At 45.4% G+C, this 5,603-nt stretch overlaps 1 protein-coding gene and 1 non-coding gene across 3 annotated transcripts in view; one reads left to right on the top strand and one right to left on the bottom strand.

Annotated features, from left to right (window-relative positions):
• Nucleotides 1-201, bottom strand: part of PHF20 (PHD finger protein 20) — a 168,593-nt gene extending 168,392 nt beyond the window's left edge. For both annotated transcript variants that reach the window (XM_006144080.3, XM_014586145.2), the window contains exon 1: nt 74-201. The gene's annotated coding sequence lies outside the window, so the exon portion shown is untranslated. The remainder of the gene's footprint in view (nt 1-73) is intronic.
• A 2,166-nt stretch (nt 202-2,367) lies between these two features.
• On the top strand, nt 2,368-2,476 carry LOC114007026 (U6 spliceosomal RNA). The gene has a single exon (XR_003548686.1). It is a non-coding gene; the product is annotated as a U6 spliceosomal RNA (small nuclear RNA).
• The last annotated feature ends 3,127 nt before the right edge of the window (nt 2,477-5,603 follow it).

Below are 5,603 nucleotides of genomic sequence, written 5' to 3'. Positions count from 1 at the left end.
GCGCGGCGCGGGCCCGGCCCGACCCAGCCCCGGCCAGCCAGCTTCGCCTCGCCGCGCCTCGCCGCGAGCTCACCTCACGGCCCCGCTCCGGCTGCGCCGCTCCAGGACCAACCGACAGAAGGACTCTGCGTGCTGCGCACCAGGGGCCCCCCGGGACGCGCCCAGCGTATCCCCCGCCCCCCACACACACGCACCATCGCCACCACCGAGTGACGCAGCGGCCCCGCCCTCGGCCCCGCCCCGCCCGGTCACCGTAGCGACGGCTCGCACAGGCCACGCCCACTACCCTGACACGCGGGAACCAGCCGGCCCCGTAAGGAACACGAAGTCTCCTCTCGTAACCACTGAGATCACGCGAAGCCTGGAACTTGACACTATCCGTCATCTGATAATTTTGCCTCCTAAATGCATTTCGAGGCCTCCTACCTCTCTCCATACCACTGACACCACTCTGGTCTGGGCGACCATCACCTCCCTCCAAGGTGACAGTGGTTCCACCCCATTACTCTTCTCCCTTCCGATCCATTCGTCACATACAGACAGCTTTCTAAAAGGCCATATTCTGCTCACAGCCCATTTCCCTCTTATCCAGATTAAAATCTAAATCTTGACGACCTAGATCATCTACCAGGCTTTTATTCGAATTTAGGAGCTAACCTGCAGCTTTCTCATCCTCATTCATCCAGCTCCCCCACATTCTCCGTGTCTCTCAAGTCCTCAAACAAGATGGGGTCCCTCCTACCTCAAGGCCTTTGCATTTGTTTCCCCTCCACTTTGTGTCATTAACTCCTAAGAAAGGATTCCAGTTTCTGCTGAGAAAAAAAAGTTGTATTTCGTCTGCAGGGACCAATGTTGGTGTTGCTGCCACCCCACAAGAGTCTGAGATATTTTCCCAATGGACCTTGGCAAGTCCCAAGGAGAAATGTCAAATATTTGTTACTTATGGCGACAAACAACTTGATTTCACGTTGGGAAGACAGAACAACCAAATTGCACTTCATTGTTTTTTCCTCTAGAGTGTTTTGCCTCAGAGCGCTGTGTTCACTGGAAAGAGAGACAGTGAGAGGGAAAGTGAAGGGATGGCCACAATCCCTTCTCCTCCATTCTTTTCCCAGGATCTTGGGCACACACACACATGCTCCAGTGTAACTTTTAAGCCACCAGCTCTGAGACTCCAACCACATTCAGCCATGGGGGAGTCCAGCAATATAACTGCTACAGCATCTGCTGGCCCCAGATTGTACTTCTTAGAATGTAAATTGAGGGACCAGCAGGCGGTGTAATGGTTGGTTAAGACACCGGACTCCCACGTGGCCATGGTTCAAATCCCAGACCTGGTGGTTTCCTTTCTCACTTTCCCTTCCTCTTTCTCTCTGTCTCTCTCTAGTGAGCACATGTGCCCTAGAGCAAACTTAATAATAATAAATAAATGTTTAAAAATTTAAATCAAATTATATTGTGACCATGCCAGCTGTATCCTTTCCCTTTTGCTCAACCTCTGGCCACCCTGACTTTTTTTCTATGGCTCATCTCCAAGCTCTAGGTCACTGAATCGACTTTCACTGTTTTTTTATTTGTTTGGTTTTTCAGAGAGATTTTTGCTACAGGGTACATGTGCACAGAGCAACAGAGAGAGACAAAGAGACAGAAAGCAAAAAATCACCCCCCAGGGGAGGGCCATGCCACAATCCCTCCTCCTCCATTCTTCTTTCAGGATTTTGGTCATGCATGCACACACACCCCGAGTGAGTTTCAAGCCACCACGTCCAGGACTCAAACTGCAGTTGACTACATGGGAATCCAGTAACATAACCATTATGCCACCTGCTAATCCCTCAGTATTCTTTTTTTTTTTTTTTTTTGAGAGAGGTTTTTCTGCTATAGGGCGCATACGCTCACCAGACAGACATAGAGAGACATAGAGACAGAAAGCGAGAAATCACCCCCCAGGGGGGACTGTCACACCGCAATCCCTTCTCCTCCATTCTCCACTCGGGATCTTGGGCACGCACGCACACGCGCCCGGCAACTCAGTATTCATTTTTACAGTTTGTAATTGTTTCGTTTGTTTGTTCTCTTGGTTGTATTGGTCTGTTTCCTGTGTTAGAGTTAGGGACTATTTTGTTCACTGCTGAATTCTCAGAACTCTGCAAATAATAGCTGGTTAATATATATCTGTGGAAGGAATAAAAGACAACAGTATCAAAAATAATTAGGTTATTCTATAAGACCTAAGTCCATTGCTGAGGTCATTTTCAAATCAGGGCTGGAGAGTGAAAGGGCATTTTCTCAGCTAAGATAGTCATGCCAGAGGGTAGCCTTTAGGAAGAGATAGCAGGGAGAAGAAACCAGAGACAAAAGCATTGATTGCATTCTCTTGGGCAGCAAATACACTACAATTGAAATGGTACAGAGAAGATTAGAATGGTCCCTATACAAGGACATCACACAAATGCATGGAACATTCCATGTTTAAAAAAGAAAAAGAAACGCTCAGCAATTTTTTTCTTTCTTTTTTCTTTTTCTTTTTTTTTTTTAGAACACCTACACTTACCAAAGAGAGACACAGAGAGGGAGAAAAAGGGAAGAAGAAAGCACCCTCTAATGGGGCATAGGCATACCATAATCCCTTCTCCATTTCTCAGCCCTGTCAGAATGTTGGGCATACACACATGCCTGGCATGTTTTTCAGGTCAATGGAACAAGGAGTTTAACTGTGGGACCAGGCTCCCTTAACCAATAGGCTACAGAGCCAGCCCGACACTCAGCAATTAGACCAGAACCACTCAGTCAAGTCCTCGAATATTGGAAGAACGGACCTTCTCAGTATCCTCTCAGTTCATGTTTATTAACATGAAATTGCTCAGATGTTAATGACTATTGTAGCGCACAGAGAATGTTTTTGCCCTACAACCACAATAATAACCCCATAGAAATATTGCATGTTTTTTCATTTATTCATCGTGAATATTGGGAATCAGGGTTGAGTTGGGCAACAAAGACACAGCACAAAATAAGGTTTAGGCCCCACTTTTTAGGAACTCACAGTCTGGGGGCAGGGGGAGTCATGATTTAAGTTAAAATTAATTTTTGTCCGTTGCAAGTACAAGTTCTGACCCCTTCACAAATACAAACAGAAAAGAAATATATTACAAGGGTATTAGGGGCCCAGAGCAGCAACAGGAGGGAAGGCTTGGAAAACAAGCAGCACAAGGGCAGCTCTACCAAGAAGCAGCAGCTGTCACTGCCACTAGAGACACAGCACACCCCTGCTGGGGTTCAGTCCTAATGTCCCTTTGTCTTTGAGTCACTCACTCAAGAGGCAAAGTCTTGGCCCACAGCCACCGTTAGCTAATCTTAGGTCACGTGAATAGGTCAGGCTTCCAGGCAAAGGAGAGAGAAATGGTCTGCCCCTCAGGTATTCCCCTAAATGAGAAGGGAATGAGAGAGTGAAAGACATTGATACTGACCATGCAAAAATAACCTGAACGAATATGAATTAAGAACCTTGGGGAAAAAAAACATGTGGAAATATGGTTTTCCAGTTTCTGCTAAATGCCAGGGTCCAACCAGTGGACATTAATGGGGTGGTAGCCAGAGAGCTCGAGCATACAAAGTACTGGACTAAAACTCAGATCTTGCCATTGTTTCCTTTTTTTTTTTTTTTTTTTAAAGAGAGATATTTGTTACAGGGCATGTGAGTTCACCCGAGAGTCAGAGAGAGACAGAGAGACAAAAAGCAAAAAATCACCCCCCAGGATAGATGGCCACACTGTAATCCCTTCTCTGCCATTCTCCTCTTGTGATTTTGGGCATACACGCACTCGCGCCCTGTGTGAGTTTCAAGCCTCTGGGCCTGGGACTCAGAAAGCAGTCAACTACATGGGAGACCACCACCTTAACCATTATGTGACCTGTTGGTCTAGCCATTGCCTCCTTAACGGCATCTATCTTCTGTCTTAAGTTCTCCTCTAGCATCGTATTAATCACTGGTCTCAACTTCCCAATTCTTTCTTAGGGAGAATCTTTCTCTTTTCTCAATTTATTTTAGAATTATTTTATTTAACTTTTTCATTTTATTTATTTATTTTTAGTTTGACCAGAGAGGGACGGAGTGATAGAGAGGAAGCAAGCCACCACGTCCAGGACTTGAACCATGGTCGACCATGTGGGAGTCCAGCACCCTTAACCACTATGCCACCTGCCAGACTCAAGGAGAGTCTTTCTTTACATAAAGTAAACACTTAACAAATAGTTGTGAATGAGTGACTTCTGAATAGCAGCCTCAACTCTAGAGAGAAGAATCTCTTCTGCTTAGTATTCAACTATTTCAGAACTGTGGTTCCAGCTCCATAAGGAAATCCTCCACATACACAAGGTATATATAGCCCAAGAAGTTTTCAATATCTGCATAGAAAAGAAGCCCTTACCCTCCTTAAGCATCACTGTACTTTGATATTCACTTTTATTATACATTGATAAAAGATAATCTCTACCCTACTCACAGAACTGTCATGTTTAAGTTAAATAACATATGGGGAAATGCATTATAAATCACAAAATTCTATACAACTGATTTTCTGATTGCTTGCTTGCTTTTCTTTCTTTCTTTCTTTCTTTCTTTCTTTCTTTCTTTCTTTCTTTCTTCCTTGTGATGTTGCTACAAGGTTCACCGGAGAGAGATAAGGAGGGAAAGTGATAAATCACTCCACACATGGGAAGGTCATACTACGTCCCTTCTCCTCCAATCTCCTCTCAGGATTTTGGGCATGCACGTACATGTATCTGGTGTGGTTTTTAAGCCACCAGGTATGGGACTCAAACCATGCAGCTGGCAATGTGAGATCCAGTGCTATAACCTCTAAGCCACCAGCTGGCCTCTGTTTTCTTACTAGATTCAAATTTCAGCAATTAAAAATATTCTAAGATAAGGTGGAGCAGTCTGCAGCATGTTGTACTACAGTGTTGGAAGCCACATGGATCACCAGGTGGGCCTAAAATAATACATTAGGCATGTGTGTAGGCACCCAATATCCTAAGGAGCCGGAGGGCTGGGGAAAGAGGATTGCAACATGACAAGACCCGGTTAAGGGTGCTCCTCTCTGTCCCTGTTTCGCTTTCCCTCAAACACATACACAAGCTCTCTATCATTTAAAAAAAGAAAAAACGTCCCTATCTAGAGAGAAGCAGAATTAAAGACCTAAGGGGAGATAGGATATTCAATTAGAAACTGATCTTTCTCAGACTCCACCCAGCAAACCTTTGTACTCTGCCCTTAGACAACCCCAAGGCATTCACGGTAAGTCTGTCAAGAGAAAGAAGGTAAACTAAAACAGAAAAGCTCCTTAGCTCTCATAGACCCCATCTAATATCGCCAAACCTGAGCCTATCAGTCCCCAAAGTAGGAACTGAGGTGTAATTTCTGCAGCACTGAGCTGAGTGTGAGAACTCAGGAAGCCGGAAACCACAGACCCAGCAGCATCTGAGAGGGCTGAGAACCTTAACTAGATGCCAGGGGCCCTAAGAGCTCAGTTCAGTCTTGGCCCTGGCCTGAGATCCCTCTAGTCTGGGCTCGATGGAAAATTCCTGAGTTTTCCAGGCCT

The sequence above is a fragment of the Tupaia chinensis genome, unplaced genomic scaffold (genome assembly GCF_000334495.1).
Source record: "Tupaia chinensis unplaced genomic scaffold, TupChi_1.0 Scaffold000115_1, whole genome shotgun sequence".
NCBI classification, from domain to species: domain Eukaryota; kingdom Metazoa; phylum Chordata; class Mammalia; order Scandentia; family Tupaiidae; genus Tupaia; species Tupaia belangeri.
Note: the sequence above shows the minus strand (reverse complement) of the source record. Positions and strands in the feature narration are given on the sequence as shown.